General features: G+C 47.0%; 1 long non-coding RNA gene across 1 annotated transcript in view; it reads left to right on the top strand.

Moving 5' to 3' along the window:
- The first annotated feature begins 570 nt into the window (after positions 1-570).
- LOC137630641 (uncharacterized) overlaps positions 571-21,778 on the top strand; it is an 87,664-nt gene continuing 66,456 nt past the window's right edge. Inside the window, exon 1 of the long non-coding RNA XR_011041744.1 lies at positions 571-866. This is a non-coding gene — a long non-coding RNA (uncharacterized lncRNA). The remainder of the gene's footprint in view (positions 867-21,778) is intronic.

The following is a 21,778-nucleotide window of genomic DNA, read 5'->3' as shown; positions in this document are numbered from 1 at the left end:
ACACCGAATAGTCTGGCATATTCTTTACATATTCTCTGTTCTCTTACACCTGACAACATTGAGATTACCAAACAATTCTTCTTCACCTAAGGGGTTACTGCACTACCATTGTTCAGTGGCCACTTACCTCTAGGCACGGGTAGAAGAGACTCTTTAGCTATGGTAAGCAGCTAAAATCAAACCATTGTTCTCTAGTCTTGGGTAGTGCCATAGCCTCTGTACCATGGTCTTCCACTATCTTGGGTTAGAGTTCTCTTGCTTGAGGGTACACTCGGGCACCCTATTCTATCTTATTTCTCTTCCTCTTGTTTTGTTAAAGTTTTTATAGTTTATAAGGGAGATATTTATTTCAATGTTAATTTCTTGAAATATTTTATTTTTCCTTGTTTCCTTTCCTCATTTGGCTATTTTCCCTGTTGGAGTACCGGGGCTTATAGCATCCTGCTTTTCGAACTAGGGTTGTAGCTTAGCAAGTAATAATAATAATACTAATAATAATGTAAGAGATTTAAATTTCACTGTAACTACTGGAGCAACTGTCATTTAAAGGTGACTAAAGAAGAAGTGAACTGCTGTGCTGTATGTCGACTCAAATGTCAAGTTTGAGTGACTTCTTGTTTTGATTTGTCAAATTGTTGGTGTGACTTTAGTAAGAAGGTGGCCAGTTTTCTTGTACTAAGTATAAACGGAATATAAAACGGGTAATTTGAGATCACGCTCATTTAGATGATACGTTTAAATTAATCAACGAAGTATCCTTTGCTATTTGGATTGTGGATGGAAGTTTAGAAAACATGACTATTAGAGGCCAAGGATGCTTGGAACCGCCTTTGCACATTGGAAGAAATTCTTATGAGGAACCAAAGGTAATTTATATTCATTATTTGTCTGTGATAAAGTAAGCATACAATTTTTTTTTCAGGTACTCGTAAATGCAAAGCTTCCATTATAGAACCGTGCAATATTATTTAAGGTTAAGTTGTAGTTCTTGTCGGGAAAACCATTTCTAATAGAAAAAAAAAACTGTTTTCCCATCATCCTCCCTTTCTAAGGGTACGAAAATATCAATTTCAGGATTCATACGAAAGGTAACATCGGTAAAATTATATCAACGGACAGGGAAACATTTCGAACAGAAACTTTTTCCTGTAGTGATTAACGTGATTTAACCATATTTAACCATTTTAATTGCAAACAAACAGAACAATCAAGAAAACGGTGGGCATTTCTCTAGAGGGAAAAGTTGATTTTTACTAGGAAAGTTTTCTCTGTCCGTAACTATAATAAAACCAACAAATCTAACCACATCTCACCTAACTTGACCTAGTAGTTCTGCTTCATTTATAAAATGCTGCAGTATTAGTTAGGATATTGAAACTTGCATAAATGGATAGATCTTCTCAAATACCTGTACACTGTTTTCAATACCATATACTAATGGCAGAAAGCACTATTAACAAAGTTACAGATTTTGATAAATACCCGTTTTGCTTCTATTGTCGTCATAGCACATATCGTAGGAGCCTGCTTTCTCCCGGTAGTTCAGAACACTGATAAGTGGTGCTTCTGCCATAAGTTACTTGTATGAACAGAATAAAGGGCTCATTGTTTTATATTTTAAACCTTATTTATTTTCAATATTGAAGTATGCAACATATCCTATCATAGCTTTTATTTTATTGATCATGTTAATAACAAAAGGTTAGAGAAGAAAGGCACATTTGATATTTTTCAATATTAAACTTAGCCGGTGATCATATAAGCTGTCAGCTCTGCTGCCCGACAGAAAAACCTAAGGACAAAATACGCCAGCGATCGCTATACAGGTGGGGGTGTACATCAACAGCGCCATCTGTCGAGCAGGTACTCAAGTACTCCATGTAAACACAGAACCAATTTTCTCTCTGTCGTGCCACCGGCAAGACCTACTAAATACGCTGTTGCTTACTGGATTGATTTTCACAGATTTTGGTGAAGTACTCATTTCTAGTTATTAGCTTTCGCTTTGCAGAGGATATCTTCAATACTTCCTTGCATTCTTTGATTGAATTTTGGATTATTTGTTGACGACTTGGATAGATTTTGAATTCCCCTTTGACTAATTCAAGATGGCTGACCCTTCTCAAGTCCCTAAATACAGGAAGTGTAGTGCTAGGGACTGTTCAAGGCGTCTTCCGAAGGCCTCTATCGATCCGCACACCATTTGTTCCAATTGTCGGGGTAAAACCTGTCAATTGGAAGATCGATGTGAGGAATGCGTTGGGCTTTCGGAATTCGATTTTCTCGAATTCCTGAAATATTCACGTAGGCTAGAGAGAGATAGAGTCAGGAGGAGTTCATCTCGCTCAGTTGATTTTTCCTCTCCCCATGCCCCACAACCTATTCCTTCCCCTGTAGTGGTTGCTCCTGATCCCCCTTCTAGCACTCAACAACCTTCGATGGCAGATATGATGCGTGCCATCCAGGCTCTGGGTGAGAGAGTTGAGTCATTGGCGAGTGACCGTAACCAACTCATGGCAGACGTCAGGGAGTTGAAGGGTAAGAGTGCAGTGGGTAGTGACAAAGTGAGTGGTAGTGTTGTGGAAAGTGTTAGTGTTGCGCTTGAGGGTGCGTCTGTTCGTGCCTGTCGTCCTCCCAGTCCGGGACCTCTTGCAAGCTCCCAAGGCCAGGGGAGAAGCAATGTCGTACGACCAAAGGGTTCGACAGGCTTTAATCAGCGGACAGACGTTCCCTCCGTGGTTTCGGACGTATCTTGCCAAGATCGCCCCACCCAAAAGAAGACGAGAGAGCCCGTTTATTCCTCGTCTGCGGAAGATGTTTCTCGGAAGAAACAATGGACCAAGGTCTCACGACCTCTCAAACGCAAGGTCCCTTCCGCGCAAGTCCAACGGCCCAGTTGTAGCCACTGGGTCAGTTCGGACTCGCTGCAGTCTTCAGATGACTGCACACCTCCTAAGAGAGGCAAAGCGGTACCGCAACAGGCAGTAACACCGTCTGTTGCCGCACCTGCTACTGTAGACCCTAAGTGGGCTTTGCTGCAGACCATGCAGACACAGTTGTCATCTTTAATGCAGGACTTTCGTGCGGAGAAGGTTGACGCTGCTCCCGTTAGCCTACAACCAACCACGGTTGTGCGTCCAGTTGACGCTGAGGCTACCTTCTCCCGCACTCCAGCTGTGAGAGTCCCGCCACCCATGCGCACTGTACCCTGCCAGCCGCATGTTGACGTTCGCCGACGCACGGAACCCTCCGTTGACGTTAACGAGTTACAACAACAACAACCTAAGTTGTTTTGTTTTGACGCGGTGCGTCAACCTCCGCAACCCACTGTGGTTACCCCTACTCGCCCACAGCAGACTAGACAGTCGGGAGTAGACGCTTTGCGCCCCCGCGCAGCTATGGTTGTTGCCAGTTCACAGACTGACCAACAGTTCCATGACGTTGCGTCCAGTGCAGTCACGCATGCACCCGTGCTGCCGGACTCAGCTGACCAGCCAATGCCTACTCCTTTGCCGCTTCCTCCTCAGCATTCAGACGATGGACTCTCTGATGATGACGACGCTGCACACCTTGACGACCCGCACACGGACATCGACGAACCCAAGACCACGCCTCCCTCCTTGGACTTTAGGAAAGTACTTGCACTGTTCAAGGATATGTATCCCGATCAGTTTGTTTCTGCGGCCCCACGCTCACCTCCATCTGAGTTCGCTTTAGGCACGCAGTCATCCGCGCCTGCCTTTACGAAACTCGTCCTCGCCCGCTCGTCCAAGAGAGCTTTAAGGGTGTTTGGAGATTGGATGCAGTCCAAAAAGCACCTGGGGAAGACAGCATTCTTGTTTCCCCCTGCGAAATTCGCTTCCAGATCGAGCGTCTGGTATGCCACGGGAGAAGTTCTCGGCTTGGGAGTTCCTGCCTCTGCCCAGGGCGACTTCTCAAGTCTAGTAGACTCTCCCCGCAGGCTGGCCATGAGACGCTCCAAGATTTGTTGGACTCCTTCAGATTTAGATCATCTGATGAAAGGAGTGTTCAGAGCGTTCGAAGTGTTTAACTTTTTGGATTGGTGTTTGGGAGCGTTGAGCAGGAAGACCTCCCCTTCTGACAAGGAAACTTCCATGCTCATTATGTCCTGCATGGACAAGGCCATACGGGACGGTTCCAGTGAGCTTGCGGCTTCGTTCGTTTCCGGGGTCCTCAAGAAACGAGAAAACCTTTGCTCCTTCTTGTCAGCTGGAGTAACACAATGTCAGAAATCGGAGCTTATGTTTGCTCCTCTCTCGAAGTGCCTTTTCCCAGAGGAGTTGATCAAGGAGATTGCTGCCTCCTTGATTCAAAAAGACACGCATGACCTAGTTGCGTCATCTGCACGCAAAGCCACCCCTTTGCCTTCCGTGTCTAGACCCAGAATGGATACTCCAGCGTCAAGATTTATCCCGCCCTTTCGTGGCAGAGCCTCCAGCAGAGGAGGTGCTCGTGCCGAAGGGAAACGTGGGAGCAAGAAGAAAGGTACCAAGTCCTTTAGAGGCAGAGTCTGACTGCCACCTTCTTCAGACAGCAGTGGGAGCCAGACTCAAGAACTACTGGGAGAACAGGGGCGCAGATGCACAATCTGTGAAGTTGCTCAGAGAAGGGTACAAGATCCCATTCTTGCGCAAGCCCCCTCTAGCAACGACTCCCATCGACCTCTCTCCCAGGTACAGAGAGGAGGACAAGAGACTAGCTTTGAAGCAAGAGGTGTCTCTCTTACTAGAAAAGGGAGCGGTAGTCAAAGTCCGGGACCATCAATCCCCGGGCTTCTACAACCGTCTCTTCTTAGTGGTAAAGAAGACAGGAGGGTGGAGACCGGTGCTAGACGTCAGTGCTCTGAATGTCTTTGTCACCAAGCAGACGTTCGCCATGGAGACGACAAAGTCTGTTCTAGCAGCGGTCAGGAAGGAAGACTGGATGGTCTCTTTAGACCTCAAGGACGCTTACTTTCACGTCCCCATTCACCCAGATTCCCAACCTTTTCTAAGGTTCGTTTACGGGAAGGTTGTCTACCAATTTCAAGCCCTGTGCTTTGGCCTAAGCACGGCGCCTCTTGTCTTTACGAAACTGATGAGGAATATTGCCAAATTCCTGCATTTAGCAGACATCAGAGCCTCCCTCTATTTGGACGACTGGCTTTTAAGAGCTTCGTCCAGTCGTCGCTGTCTGGAGAATCTAAAGTGGACTCTAGATCTGACCAAGGAATTGGGTCTCCTGGTCAATATGGAAAAGTCCCAACTGGTCCCATCCCAAACTATAGTGTACCTAGGGATGGAGATTCACAGTCAAGCTTTTCGGGCTTTTCCGTCGGCCCCCAGAATAAGTCAAGCCCAAGGATGCATCCAGAACATGCTAATGAAGGACCGATGTTCAGTCAGACAGTGGATGAGTCTGATAGGGACGCTTTCATCACTGGACCAGTTCATTGCGTTAGGGAGACTGCACCTCCGTCCCCTTCAATTTCACCTGGCTGTTCACTGGAGAAAGGACAAGACGCTAGAAGCGGTCTCGATCCCTATTTCCGAGAAGATGAAGTCATCACTGACTTGGTGGAAGGACAACATCAACCTCAGAGAGGGTCTGCCCCTGGCTGTTCAGACCCCCAACCACGTTCTCTTCTCGGACGCATCGGACACGGGCTGGGGTGCGACATTAGACGGTCGGGAATGCTCGGGCACCTGGAACTCGGAGCAAAGAGCGTTACATATCAACTGCAAGGAGCTACTGGCAGTTCATCTGGCCTTGAAAAGCTTCAAGTCCCTCCTTCTAGGCAAGGTGGTGGAGGTGAACTCCGACAACACCACGGCCTTGGCGTACATCTCCAAGCAAGGAGGGACCCATTCTATGAAGTTGTACGAGATCGCAAGGGACCTCCTCACCTGGTCAAGAGATCTAAACTTGTCTCTAGTAACGAGGTTCATTCAAGGCAACATGAATGTCATGGCGGACCGCCTCAGTCGGAAGGGTCAAATCATCCCAACAGAGTGGACCCTTCACAAGAATGTATGCAAGAGACTTTGGGCCACATGGGGCCAACCTACCATAGATCTCTTTGCAACCTCGATGACCAAGAGGCTCCCAAATTATTGCTCGCCAATCCCGGACCCAGCAGCAGTTCATATAGATGCCTTTCTACTGGATTGGTCCCATCTAGACCTTTATGCATTCCCCCCGTTCAAGATTGTCAACAAGGTACTGCAGAAGTTCGCCTCTCACGAAGGGACAAGGTTGACGTTGGTTGCTCCCCTCTGGCCCGCGAGAGAATGGTTCACCGAGGTACTGCAATGGCTGGTGGACGTTCCCAGAACTCTTCCACTAAGAGTGGACCTTCTACGTCAGCCACACGTAAAGAAGGTACACCCAAGCCTCCACGCTCTTCGTCTGACTGCCTTCAGACTATCGAAAGACTCTCTAGAGCTAGAGGCTTTTCGAAGGAGGCAGCCAGGGCGATTGCTAGAGCAAGGAGGACATCCACTCTTAGAGTCTACCAGTCGAAGTGGGAAGTATTCCGAAGCTGGTGCAAGTCAGTATCAGTATCCTCAACCAGTACCTCTGTAACTCAAATAGCTGACTTCCTTTTATACCTGAGGAAGGAAAGATCTCTTTCAGCTCCCACGATCAAGGGTTACAGAAGCATGTTGGCAGCAGTCTTCCGTCACAGAGGCTTAGATCTTTCCAACAACAAAGATCTACAGGACCTCCTTAAGTCTTTTGAGACCTCGAAGGAGCGTCGTTTGGCCACACCAGGTTGGAATTTAGACGTGGTACTAAGATTCCTTATGTCAGAAAGGTTCGAGCCGCTACAATCAGCCTCCTTTAAAGATCTCACTTTAAAGACTCTTTTCCTCGTCTGCTTAGCAACAGCTAAAAGAGTCAGTGAGATACACGCCTTCAGCAGGAACATCGGATTTTCATCTGAAACGGCTACATGTTCTTTGCAGCTTGGTTTTCTAGCCAAAAACGAACTACCTTCTCGTCCTTGGCCGAAATCGTTCGATATTCCAAGCCTTTCTAATTTGGTTGGAAATGAACTAGAAAGAGTCTTGTGCCCTGTTAGAGCTCTTAAGTTCTATTTAAGACGAACTAAACCTTTACGAGGACAGTCAGAAGCTTTATGGTGTGCTATTAAGAAACCTTCTTTACCTATGTCGAAGAATGCAGTTTCCTATTATACAGTATTAGACTGTTGATACGAGAAGCTCATTCCCATCTGAATGAGGAAGACCATGCTTTGCTGAAGGTAAGGACACATGAAGTTAGAGCTGTCGCAACTTCAGTGGCCTTCAAACAAAACAGATCTCTGCAGAGTATAATGGACGCAACCTATTGGAGAAGCAAGTCAGTGTTCGCGTCTTTTTATCTTAAAGATGTCCAGTCTCTTAACGAGAACTGCTACACCCTGGGACCATTCGTAGCAGCGAGTGCAGTAGTGGGTGAGGGCTCAACCACTACATTCCCCTAATTCCATAATCTTTTTTAATCTTTCTCTTGAAATGTTTTTTATTGTTGTTTTTGGGTTGTCCGGAAGGCTAAGAAGCCTTTCGCATCCTGGTTGATTTGGCGGGTGGTCAAATTCTTTTCTTGAGAAGCGCCTAGATTAGAGGTTTTGATGAGGTCCTTTAGTATGGGTTGCAACCCTTGATACTTCAGCTCCTAGGAGTCGCTCAGCATCCTATGAGGATCGCGAGGCTCAGTAAGGAAGACGTACTTAAAAAGGCAGAGTAATTGTTCAAGTCGACTTCCTTACCAGGTACTTATTTATTTTATGTTTGTTATTTTGAATAACTGCTAAAATGAAATACAAAATACTTAGCTCTTAATAATGTAAACATGTAATGCTGGTCTCTACCCACCCCCCTGGGTGTGAATCAGCTTATATGATCACCGGCTAAGTTTAATATTGAAAAATGTTATTTTTATTAATAAAATAAATTTTTGAATATACTTACCCGGTGATCATATATTAAAGGACCCTCCCTTCCTCCCCAATAGAGACCCAGTGGACCGAGGAGAAAATTGGTTCTGTGTTTACATGGAGTACTTGAGTACCTGCTCGACAGATGGCGCTGTTGATGTACACCCCCACCTGTATAGCGATCGCTGGCGTATTTTGTCCTTAGGTTTTTCTGTCGGGCAGCAGAGCTGACAGCTTATATGATCACCGGGTAAGTATATTCAAAAATTTATTTTATTAATAAAAATAACATATTTAGTCTATATGTAAACAGATTGTGGAGTGCAAAGCTACTACTCGTTGTTCGTAAAGTGTGTATTTACCCCTCTATATTTGTATAATTGATAATTAACGCCAAAATACTTGCCCACGGGGCTAATGCACCCAGTGAAACATAGTCTGCTTGCCAGAACATAGGAGTACAGTAGTGAGATAATGTTTCTTCATGAGCAAAGCAAGTATATGGCAGAGTAAAAAAACGATAAATCATTAACTCAATTAAGTAACAAGGTATTTATAATATGAACACTGCTATGAACGACATCATAGCAAATGGCATGGAAAAACAAATTTTCTGTGTCTTAATGTCCTGGCAAACAAAAGCTCCAGTGTTTTGACAGTGTTTCATTACTGTTACTATGTTTTGATTACGATAACTTTTTATTATGATGACTTTTTATGATGATTGACGGAAACAAATTTCAAGAAAGTTAACTTAAATATTAACACAATTGGACAAGTACGCTATATTTTAAGATGTTTCAAACATAATAGATAAAAAAAGCATATTGCAGAGTCATGGCTTTTCAGTTATTTCTGATAACTATGGATTTCCATTAGGAATCATTATCAAAAATGTTCAAAACACCACAAAATACATTACAAACCAGTCTTCTTTTCTACAAACCTTTTGTTCTACCATTCTATAATTTTGTCGTAGTTCCCAGCTTACAGGCCTAACAAGGCCCCTCTATTCAGGTCACAAACATACCCATGTCACTAGCCTAGCCCCAGGGCAAACCCCCACCCCCCTACCCAGGCCACATACCCTAAAACTAAATTACATATAATATCTTAACTTGTAATTGAGACATGGAGAGTTGGGGATTATCAGGGTTTCCTGCTGGTCCCTAAGATTGTTGTGGAGGGTAGAGGTGACTGGCTTAAAGTGGTTAATGTGTATCAAGGTATGTACACCCGAATGAAAAGGAGAGTATACATGGGAATCATTGAATGTTAACAAACAAATGAGACATCTCAGGTTAGCCTGGCGGTAGGATGCCGATATTTTGTGTAATTTTTCCTAGATTTATTATGCGGCCTATAGAGTAGATAAGGTTAGTTATGACATTATTTGTTGATTCTCTAGTAAATTTTCCGCACCCAAAACTCCCGATTCCCAATTGAGTGGCCCCTCTATTGTATTAGGATACATTAAGGTATTTCTTACTAACTGCTAATTTGTTATAGAAATAAAGGTCATTATCTAAGAAAACGTTATTGTTTATACAAGAAAATTTTATTTTATTAGGAAGGTTTTCCCGACAGGAACTATAATACCTTATTTGGACATTGAAAATTGCATAATTGAATAGATCTTTGCAAATACACTATTTTGAATCCCATATAGGCTTACTACTGGCAGAAACCTCTATTAGTGAGGTGACAGATTTTAATGAAAAAAATGCTAGTTTTGCTTTTTGTCATCTTAGCTCAAGTCACAGTAGCCTCTGCCGGAAGTTCAGAAAACACTGAAAGGTGGTGCTTATATCATAAGTTATTTATTTGAATAGTATAAAGGTCCCAATATTTTATATTCTAAATCTCTTTGTTATTTGTTTTGAACTTTGGAATATATGACAATTTTTGGGCTCAAGCCATGTCGTCCTGATGGAAGGTTCCTATAGGTAGCTTTCTAAGGGATATTTGGCTACAGTGATATTCCCAGAGAATTTACCTTTAGGTCTCCCGAATTCTAACTCCTGGAACGAATATCCTTAAAATTTCTTAAGGATATTGCATAAAATCAGGGGACGTATATCTTGATACGACACATGGCAATCTTCACCCCAAATAGCGTGTTTGCTTCGAGGGGGAAAGTGGCGAAACTGAAGGGGAGCCGTTATCAAGGTTACCCTTCCTCCCATACTATTATATGGCTTCAAGATGGCGCTCATTCCTTATTTGGTAGCGATGTCACACGGTGGTTTTCCCTGTTGATTAACGTTCTTGATCGTTTTTGAGAGGATTTAATATGCAGTCTCCAGCATCTTCTGCCTCTGGAAAGTTGAGTACTGTATTTAATCTTTACAATGTATAATTTTTAAACATAAAACTTACCCGCTGGTTATATAAGAATGGCTTAAGTCCCTGGACGCCCAGCAGAAATATTCAAAATCTCGCGGCTATCGCAGATATGCTAGGTGTATACTATCGCCCTTGCTGTAGACAGGCCGAACTAATCCAACCACTTCAGATCTTATCTACCGCCATACTGGCTAGAACATTGGAAATTCTCTCGCAAATTACTTTGATTTGGTGATGTACTCTGTCTTTTTGTTTTTGGCTTTCGCATTAGTGATTTCTCTTTCATATTTTTTGAAATCTTTATTGTTTTGGGTTTATTTAGCTAATTTTGACCCTTGTTATTTTTTGGATCTCTCTCGTAACTTTTCAATATGGCCGACCCTTCCCCTGTATATAGGAAGTGTATTAAATGTTGTCATACTCACCTTCCTAAGGGTTCTGTTGATCCACATACAATTTGTGTAAAATGTAGGGGTAAATCTTGTACTTTTGGGGATCAGTGTGAAGAATGTTCTTCGCTAACTGAAAGTGAGTGGGTAGCTTATGAGCATTATACTCAGAAATTAGAGAGAGACAGGATTAGACGTAGTTCTCCCCGTTCTGCGGAATTACCTGTATCTGATGTCATTGATCCTATTCCTTCCCCCGCAGTGGTAGAGCAGGAGCCGAAAGAGCCTACGATGAAGGATATGTTGTCCGCTATTCAAGCTCTCGGTGTGAGAGTTGAAGTTTTAGTGGTGGACAAAAAGCAAATTATGTCTGAAATTAATTTACTTAAAAGTTGTTGCACTGGCGACCGATCAAGTGTAAAAAGTTCGACTAATGTGTTCAGTGTTGTGGAGGGTGCGTCTGCGCGATCCTGTCGTTCGTCTAGCCTAAGACCTCTGTCAAGCTCCCAGACCCAGGGAAGAAGTTATGTTGAACGGCGAAAGGGAACGAGAGGCGTCATCAATCGCACATACGTCCCCTTGAGTGTTCCTGCTGTCGTATCACAGGTCGCTCACCCTTACCGTAGGAAAGGTGAGGTTAACGCTTTATCTCCTTCTTCGGATGAAGGGTCACGTGATGAGATTGGGCATCAAGCCTCTAGACCGCCTAAGAGAAAAGCGCAGACAGTGGAACAACGGCGTGATTCCTCTCCGCAACAGCTAGGTTGTAGTCATTGGGATACACCGGAACGTTTTCGGTCCCTTGATGAGCGTTCGCCTGCGAAGCACTCTGACGTGGGTTCCGATATGGATAAAGGTTTTATTCAGTCAGATGCGGAGCTAATTCCTGGTTCGGGTGTTATGGTTTATACTCCGCCGCTTCCATCGAACTGTTGCTCGTCTCCCGAAAGCGGGGAGCGGTTTGGAAACGATGAGGAAGGCGAATTCGCTTTGGAAGAGGCGGCGCAAATATCGCCTCAAGGTGATCCCAAGTGGTCTATGTTGTTGGGCATGAAACAGCAGCTCTCGTCGCTTATGCAGTTTTATTGGCCTGCTGTTGACAGTGCGGCTGGGCGTCAGTCTTCCGTTTTAGACTCGTTGTTGCACAGGCGGCCTGTTGTCTCTGGTACTGACGTGCTATCGTACAGGCGGTTTCCCAGTCGCAGTGTTCAACGGCAGGTTGAGGTGGATGTATCTCGTCAGAGCTCTGCTTTGCAACATCTATCGATCGTGCATACAGCTGATCGTCAGTTTTCCAAACGTGACGACGCTCGCCAGGTAACGGAGCGGGCCACTGAGCGGCAGGATGGGAGCGGGCGCGAGACGGAGCGTCAGCATCAGTGGCAAGCAGACGCTAAGCGTCAGCGTGACGACACACAGCAGTTAACCCATGACGCCGCGGAGCGTCAGCGTCAGCGGCAGCCAGACGCTAAGCGTCAGCGCGACGACACACGCCAGTCAACCCATGAGGTGGCGGAGCGTCACCGTGAGCGGCACGCAGACGCGGTTCGCCATGACGTGGCGGAGCGTCAACGCCAGCCAGATTCTACCCATGGCACCATACGTCAAGCTACCCGCGACGGTTCTCGGCAGTCAATCCATGACTCCTCACGCAAGCCAATCCATGACTCTACACGGCAGTCGACTATTTTCGCAGTGCGTCAGTTTGATGCTGTTTCACAAACCGATCGTGACAGCAAACGCAAGGCTAGTGATTGTCAGTCGGATGGGAATATTGAACAGCGCATGTCAGCACTAACGCGCCTGCACAGGAACGTCGCCTTTCTGATCCAGGCACAACTCCAGCGGCTGAATTGTCGGAGGAAGATCCGGATGAGGTTTTCTCTCGGGAGGAACATTTGGATGACATTTCAGAGGGAGAAGAGGATAAGCCACCTCAACATTCGGTGGACCTCAAGAAACTAATGCTGGTCTTCACGGAGTTGTTTCCTGACCATTTTACTCCTGTTGCCCCGCGAACTCCTCCTTTGGAATTTAGTCTCGGTAAAGCAGCAAGGACATCCTTTTTCACAAAAAAGGTTCTCTCCCACTCCTCTAAGAGAGCATTGAAATTAATGGGAGTGTGGATGGATTCAAAGAAAGCGCTTGGCAAGACATATTTCGCTTTTCCGGCAGCCAAACTAGCTTCCAAGTCGAGCTTTTGGTATGAGACAGGGGAAGTCTTAGGTTTGGGAGTTCCTGCGTCTGCTCAGCGGGACTTCTCGAGCCTTGTGGACTCTTCTCGTCGTCTAGCCATGAGGAAGACTAAAGTGTGGTGGTTAATGTCGGAGTTTGACCATCTCTTGAAAGGTTTGTTCAGGGCTTTTGAGGTGTTTAATTTTCTGGACTGATCTCTGGGAGCCTTGGGTAGAAAAGTAGCGGAAATGAAGGGCACTGTCACGAGTAACCTTATCCAACTTATTTCTTGTATGGACAAGGCAGATAGAGACGGTTCTAAGGAATTGACTGCCCTGTTCACTGCAGGAGTTGTGAAGAGGGCAAATTTTTGTTCCATCCTCTCTGTGGGAGTCACTCCATGTCAGAGATTGGAGTTACTTTTTGCTCCCATGTCTTCTGCTCTATTCCCGCAGGATTTAGAGAGGGAAGTGGCTGCAGCATTGACTCAGAAGGCTACTCATGATTTGGTTGCCAAAACAGCTAGGAAGGTGTTGCCTACATCTTTCCCTACCCGTAGAGCGAAGGAAGGGACGTCATATTCCCAGACTGCTCAGCCCTTTCGTGGTAAGCTTGCCGGGAGAAGTAACTTCAAGCCCGATGCGAAGAAGTCTAAGAAAAGAGGAGCTAAGTCCAGTCGAGGCAGGGTCTGACTGTCCTCGCCTTCAAGCAGCAGTGGGAGCCAGGCTAAATTACTTCTGGCAAGCCTGGGAGGTAAGGGGAGCGGACCCTTGGTCCGTTCGTGTTCTAAAGGAAGGATACAAAATCCCATTCTTATCAAAGCCTCCTTTAGCCACAGATCCTGTGGATCTCTCTCCTAAATACAGGGAAGGACTGAAGAGGCAGGCCATGCAGCTTCAGATGTCTCTCTTGCGGGAAAAAAGAGCGATAGAGAGGTTGCGGGACTTGGAATCACCAGGGTTTTACAACCGTTTGTTCCTGGTTCCCAAGAGTTCAGGGGAATGGAGACCGGTTCTGGATGCAAGTGCCCTCAACAACTACGTTCAGAATTCAAAGTTCACCATGGAAACTCAGAAAACCGTGCTGGCAGCAGTAAGGAAAGGTGACTGGATGGTATCGTTGGACCTCCAGGACGCTTATTTTTATGTCCCAATACATCCAAGTTGCAGACGTTACCTGAGGTTCGTGTACGGGAAGGAGGCCTTCCAGTTCCGGGCCTTATGTTTTGGTCTCTGCACAGCCCCTCTGATATTCACGAAGATCATGCTGAATGTGGTGAGCATGCTGCACTCAAGAGGCATCAGGGCCTCCCTGTACTTGGACGATTGACTCATAAGAGCTCCCTCAGCCGATCGCTGTTTGAAGGATCTTCAGATGACTTTGGATTTGGCAAAAGAGTTGAGACTCTTAGTGAGTTCAAAGAAGTCACAGCTGACTCCATCCCAGAAGATTCTTTATTTGGGGATGGAGACTCAGAGTCAGGTTTTTCAGGCTTTTCCATCTCCTGCAAGGATTCAGTCAGCGCTCCTAAGGCGATTTAGGTAACCGAGATCTTGCCCTGCACTAGGCTACCTAGCCTAGGCACTTTAGTATACTTTCATACATTATCCCCGTTTACCCTCGTGTATTGTTTTATCAATTCAACAGGAGATAGTATATCTCTTAGAATTAATTATATAACTCGTTACTCGTCTCCTGTGGAGATTTAAGGGTAATCTCTCCTTCCCTCTGAGTGTCGCCATGGGCGACAACCCTATCTTAGTCTCGCCATAGAGTAGTACACTCCGGCTTGACTAGGCTAGTGTTTCCTGTCTCCCACCCTTGCCGGCGAGTATCCCGGCTTGGGTTTTCGACAGAACCTCAGAGTATTCAGTCGTTATGCTGGTGGCTGAGCTGCAGGGTGAGTAGTCATCCCCCTGCCAGCTTACAGTTGCCGGCATAGGAGGTTTAGCCTCCCTAGACCGCACCTGAGATGGTAGCATACTGCCGCCACCTTCTCCCCTGCAGTCTAGAAGACAAGTCTTGTTTCGGCAGACCCTAGGCAAAAATAGATATTCTTCTGCCGCCTAGGATGGCGCCGATATTGAAATGAAGTTTCACTCTGGTTTGGAAATGGAGGCAATCCTGCCGCCATCTCCTAACACTTTCGGAAGACCCTAGGCTGAAGAGTAGATATTCTTCTGCTGCCTAGGATGGCGCCGATATGGAAACGAAGTTTCACCCCTGTTCGGAAATGGCGGCAATCCTGCCGCCATCTCCTAACGCTACATACAAGACCCTTTCCCTGCCCCTCTCTGTCCTTTTACGATAGCCTAGCTATCGAAACTCTGTGGCCGTTGTCCTACATTCTCCCTGCTTGCCGGGTAGATTGTAGTTCCGGTCGGGTTTCTACTTAGGCGGCTTGATAACCACTCCGACCTTCCCCTACGGACCAAGGCTCCGGGAAAGGTTATGCCGGCTGTGACGGCTGCCGTTGTGGAGACCCCTTTGTCTTTGAGTGTTCTTCAATCCTCCCTTGGACTGCCTTCCACATCTCTGAATCCGGCAGTGCCGGCAACAGAGTTTGTGGATGGGTAGAAGCTTGAATGATTCATTCTTCCCTTCCATTTGAACCCTCATTCGGGAAGAAGGCAGTAAGGTTATATACCTACACCCTTATTCACTGTACAGTACATACATTAATAAGGCAGCCCTTCATTCCATGCTTTCTCTCTTTCTGTCGGCTAGTGCCGCCAGGTACTAACTCAGCCGGCGGCATGTCGGCTGGATCGGTGCCTCCAGGTACTAACCCAACAGTGCAGCCAGGTGCTAGCCTAGCCAGCAACATGCTGGCTGAACTATAATATATGATTACACAGTAGCCAGTATTTTTAAATATTAAACTTAGCCGGTGAATATATAATAGCTGACGTCTCGGACGGCTCGACAGAAACCCAAAAACTCGCGAGCGATCGCCGTGAAGGTTGCGGGTGTGCCCACCAGCGCCGACTATCGGCCAGATACCGCATATACATGTAAACAGCTCCAGTTCTTCTCTGTCGGTCTCATCGACAAGTTGATTCCGCTCGCTGTTGACCTTGAGTTTTCGTCATTTTTGGTGAACTACTTCTTTTTGGTTGTTTTGAGCTTTCGCTGTGACGGGTGTTTTTCTCTTCAATTAAAACTCTTGAACCCTTTTTTGGATAGTGTTTATTGTTGATGACTTTGGATTTGTTTTGGATTTTCTTTGACTGTTCAATATGGCTGACCCTTCTCCTATCCCTGGACCTAAATTTCGCAAATGTAATGCTAGGGATTGTAATAAACGTCTTCCCAAGGCCTCTCTCGACCCACATACCGTGTGTTCTAATTGCCGGGGTAAAACCTGCCAATTAGGAGATCGGTGTGATGAGTGCGTGGTCTTGTCGGAATTCGACTGGCTTGAGTTTGATAAATATTCTCGTAAGCTGGAGAGAGATAGGGTGAGGAGAAGCTCCTCTAGGTCGTTGGAATTTTCCTCCTCCCATGCCCCTGAACCTAATCCTTCCCCTGTAGTAGTTGTTCCTGAACCCTCTACTAGCACTCATGAACCGTCCATGCGGGATATGTTGCTTGCCATTCAAGCTTTAGGCGAGAAAGTTGAATCCTTAGCATCGGACCGTAACCAACTCATGTCAGATGTGAAATTATTAAAGTGTCAGAGTGCCAAATCAGAAAATCGTGATAAAGTGATAAGTGCGCAAAGTGTAATTAGTGTTGCGACCGAGGGTTCGTCTGTACGTGCTTGTCGCTCCCCTAGTCCGAGACCTCTTTCAGGCTCCCCTGCACCAGGGAGAAGTAATGTCGTAGGACTTAAGGGGACGAGAGGCTTTAACCATCGTACAGACGTTCCCTCTTTGGTATCGGGCGTTTCTCGTCAAGATCGCCGCTACCATAAGACGAGCGAGGCTGTTTTCTCCTCGTCATCCGAAGGCTTTCCGCAAAAGAAACCTTGGCGCAAGGTTTCTAGACCCTTGAAGCGGAAGTCAGTCCCTTCAGGACAGGTCCAGCGTCCTGGCTGTAGCCATTGGGACAGCTCTGACCCTTTGCAGTCGTCGGAAGACTGTTCTCCTATTAAACGTAAGCGTTACACGGGGTCCGAGGGTCTCGGTAAAGGCAATGTTTTGCCTTCACAGACGTTACCATCGTCTCGGCCCGTTCCGACTCCCGTTGATCCTAAATGGGTTGTCCTGCAGGATATGCAGACTAAGCTTGCCTCCCTTATAGGAGAGTATAAAGCTGAGCAGGTTCACGATGATCCTTCGCTCCGTTACGCTGATCGAGACTCTGGCCGTCAGCCGCCCAAACGAGCTTTTACTCGCCCTTTTGAAGTTACCGCTTTGAAACGTGATGTCGGTAGTTTGTCACGTCAGTCGCGTGACTTGGATCCTCCCTCGCTGCAGTCCCGTGTTGACTTTCAGCCGCTGCCGCAGTCTCTTGTTGACGTTCAGCCGCTGCCGCAGTCTCGTGTTGACGTTCAGCCGCTGCCGCAGCCTCGTGTTGACGTTCAGGACGTTCGCCAACCAGCTCGACTTGACGTTGAGCGTCAATTACCGCAGTCTAAGGTTGTTTTGACTGCTCAGTCTAGGCAGTCAAGGCAGTTCCTACATGACGTCGAGCGTCCATCAACTCCTGTTGTTGTTGTTGATCAGTCACGAGGCTTTCAGTCCTTTCAGCAGCGGCGTGACGTCGCTTCCTCTACTTCTACTGCTGCTCCTTTGCTAGTTGACATTGCTTGTCAAGCATTGCCGCCGCGGCAGGTCTCTCCCTTTCATGAGACTCGACAATTGTCGGACGAAGTTCCTTCAGATGAGGAAGTTGCTGATCCTCTGCCTACTGATTTTCCTTCGGGCATTTTATCAGACGGAGAAGAGCCTAAAGCTGCTCAACCCTCTATGGACTTTAAGAAAATCATGATGATTTTTAAGGATCTTTTCCCAGACCATTTTGTTACTTCTGCTCCTCGTTCGCCTCCGTCAGAGTTTGCGCTAGGCCTAGCTGCTGCGAAGCCTTCTTTTACTAAGCTTGTGCTCTCTCGCTCTTCTAAGAGGGCTTTACGTTTGCTAGGGGACTGGTTGATCACCAGGAGGAGTTTGGGGAAGACGGCCTTTGCTTTCCCTCCTTTTAAACTAGCTTCTATAGCGAGCGTCTGGTATGACACGGGAGAAGTTCTCGGCTTGGGAGTTCCTGCCTCTGCCCAGGGAGACTTCTCAAGCCTCGTAGACTCTCCCCGTCGCCTGGCCATGAGACGCTCTAAAGTTTATTGGTCCTCCTCGGACCTTGACCATCTCCTTAAAGGGGTTTACAGGGCCTTCGAAGTTTTTAACTTCTTAGATTGGTCTCTAGGAGCATTAAGCAGGAAGATCTCGTCGGCCGACCAGGATGTTTCCGTGCTTATTATGTCCTGCATGGACAAAGCCATCTGTGACGGCTCCAATGAGCTCGCCGCTACCTTTACGGCTGGAGTCCTGAAGAAGAGGGAGACTCTTTGCTCGTTCCTTTCGGCAGGAGTAACTCCCTGTCAAAGGTCGGAGCTTCTCTTTGCCCCCTTGTCATCTGCTTTGTTTCCTCAACAGTTGATCAAGGATATTGCGGCTTCGCTGGTGCAGAAGGATACACACGACCTGATGGCTACTTCTGCTCGTAAGGGTGCTCCTTCATCGTCTTACGTCGTGAGACCCAAGATCGATACCCCAGCGACTAGGTTTATCCCGCCCTTTCGTGGCAGAGCCCCCAGCAGGGGAGGCGCTCGTGCTGACGGTAAAAGAGGCAAGAGGAGAGGTTCTAAGTCCTCCCGTGGCAGAGTCTGACTGCCCACGTCCTCAGACAGCGGTAGGGGCCAGACTGAACAGCTTCTGGCAGGCCTTGGAGAAGAGGGGTGCAGACCAAGAGTCTGTGTTGTTGCTCAAGGAGGGGTACAAAATACCTTTTGTACGCAGACCTCCTCTAGTAACAGTTCCTTTAGACCTCTCTCCCAGGTATCGAGAGGAGTCAAGGAGACAAGCTCTACATCAGCAGGTGTCTCTGTTGCTAGAGAAGGGAGCGGTGGTGAAAGTCTCGGACCTTCAATCACCGGGATTTTACAACCGTCTCTTCCTAGTACCAAAGCATACAGGAGGTTGGAGGCCAGTGCTGGACGTCAGTGCGCTCAACGTTTTTGTTGTAAAAACAAAATTTACGATGGAGACCACGAAGTCCGTCCTAGCTGCGGTCAGAGAGGGAGACTGGATGGTCTCTCTTGACCTGCAGGATGCGTACTTCCACATTCCTATACACCCAGATTCTCAACCGTATCTGAGGTTTGTTTACAGGAATGTGGTGTACCAGTTCCGAGCACTGTGCTTCGGCCTCAGCCCTGCTCCTCTCGTGTTTACGAGGCTCATGAGGAATGTGGCAAAATTCCTTCATTTATCGGGAATTCGAGGCTCCCTGTACCTGGACGACTGGCTTCTCAGAGCATCGTCCCGCCATCGCTGTCTGCAGGACCTTCAATGGACGTTGGGTCTGGCAAAGGAGTTGGGACTGTTGGTGAACTTAGAAAAGTCTCAACTGAATCCCTCCCAGACGATTCTCTATTTGGGGATGGAGATTCGCAGTCTAGTTTTTCGGGCTTTTCCGTCTGCCACCAGGATAGAGCAAGCCCTGCTCAAAGTCCGCCTCATGCTGAAAAAAGACCGTTGCTCAGTGAGAAGTTGGATGAGCCTCTTAGGGACTCTGTCATCCCTGGAGCAATTTGTCTCACTAGGGAGACTTCACCTTCGCCCTCTCCAGTTCCATCTAGACTCACACTGGAACAAGAGCAAGACTTTGGAAACTGTTTCAATCCCGATCTCCGAACCAGTAAAAATGTGCCTGAACTGGTGGGACAGCAACATAAGTCTACGAGAGGGTCTGTCCCTGGCGGTCAAGAACCCAAATCACGTGTTGTTCTCAGACGCGTCGGATTTGGGTTGGGGAGCGACTCTGGACGGTCTGGAATGTTCGGGTCTTTGGACGTCGGATCAGAGGAGTATGCACATCAACTGCAAGGAGCTGTTAGCGGTTCACTTGGCCTTGGCGAGTTTCGAGAGTCTTCTACGAAACAAAGTGGTAGAAGTCAATTCGGACAACACCACAGCTTTGGCGTACATCTCCAAGCAAGGAGGCACTCACTCCCACACACTGTTCGTCATCGCAAGGGACCTCCTCATCTGGTCAAGAGATCGAGGCATCTCCCTGTTGACAAGATTCATCCAGGGGGACTTGAACGTCTTGGCGGACTGTCTCAGTCGGAGAGGTCAGGTGATCCCCACAGAATGGACCCTCCACAAGGACGTGTGCAAGAGTCTTTGGGTGACTTGGGGCCAACCCACCATAGACCTCTTTGCCACCTCGCTGACCAAAAGGCTCCCGACCTATTGCTCTCCAGTCCCAGATCCAGAGGCGGCCCACATAGATGCTTTTCTACTGGACTGGTCTCACCTGGACGCGTACGCATTCCCACCGTTCAAGATCATCAACAAGGTACTGCAGAAGTTCGCCTCTCACGAAGGGACAAGGTTGACGTTGGTTGCTCCCCTCTGGCCCGCGAGAGAGTGGTTCACAGAGATACTTCAATGGCTGGTAGACGTTCCAAGGAGTCTGCCTTTAAGGATGGATCTCTTACGACAGCCCCACGTAAGGAGTCTTCATCAAAGCCTCCCCGCGCTTCGTCTGACTGCCTTCAGACTATCGAAAGACTCTCAAGAGCTCGAGGATTTTCGAAGGAGGCAGCCAGAGCGATTGCGAGAGCTAGGAGAGCTTCTACCATCAAGGTCTACCAGTCGAAGTGGGAAGTCTTTAGGGACTGGTGCAAGTCATCATCCATTTCCTCTTCCAGTACCTCTGTAGCCCAAATTGCAGACTTTCTCCTGCATCTGAGAAATGTTCGCTCCCTCTCTGCTCCCACTATTAAGGGCTACAGGAGCATGTTGGCTTCTGTGTTCAGACATAGAGGCTTAGATCTGTCCAATAATAAAGATCTCCAAGATCTCCTTAAGTCCTTCGAGACCTCTAAGGAGCGTCGTATGGCAACTCCTGGATGGAACTTAGACGTGGTCCTAAGGTTCCTAATGTCCGACAGGTTTGAGCCATTACATTCAGCCTCCCTGAAGGATCTCACCCTCAAGACGCTTTTCTTAGTGTGCTTGGCTTCGGCTAAAAGGGTCAGTGAGATCCATGCCTTTAGTAAAAACATCGGCTTTTCTACAGATAAAGCCACATGTTCGCTTCAGCTCGGTTTCTTGGCCAAAAATGAACTGCCTTCTCGTCCTTGGCCTAAATCTTTTAATATACCTTGCCTATCAGAGATCGTAGGCAACGAGCTTGAAAGAGTACTGTGCCCAGTAAGAGCTCTTAAGTTTTATTTAGCTCGTACCAAATCTTTACGAGGTGGATCTGAGGCCTTATGGTGCTCAGTTAAGAAGCCCTCATTGCCTATGTCTAAAAATGCTTTATCGTATTTTATTAGATTTTTAATCCGAGAGGCTCATTCTCACTTAAGTGAAAAAGATCGTTGTTTACTTAAGGTCAAGACGCACGAAGTAAGAGCGATAGCAACTTCCGTGGCCTTTAAACAAAACAGATCTCTGCGAAGTATTATGGACGCGACTTTCTGGAGGAGCAAGTCGGTATTCGCTTCATTCTACTTAAAAGACGTCCAGACTCTTTATGAGGACTGCTACACACTGGGTCCATTCGTTGCGGCGAGTGCAGTAGTGGGTGAGGGTTCTACCACTACATTCCCTTAATCCCAATATCCTTTTAATCTTCTCTTGAAATGTTTTTAATATTGTTTTGGGTTGTACGGAAGGCTGAGAAGCCTTTCGCATCCTTTTTGATTTGGCGGGTGGTCAAATGTCGTTTCTTGAGAGCGCCCAGATTAAGGGTT

This window comes from Palaemon carinicauda, chromosome 38 (genome assembly GCF_036898095.1).
Source record: "Palaemon carinicauda isolate YSFRI2023 chromosome 38, ASM3689809v2, whole genome shotgun sequence".
Lineage (NCBI taxonomy): Eukaryota > Metazoa > Arthropoda > Malacostraca > Decapoda > Palaemonidae > Palaemon > Palaemon carinicauda.
This window is presented reverse-complemented; position numbering and strand designations above follow the sequence as displayed.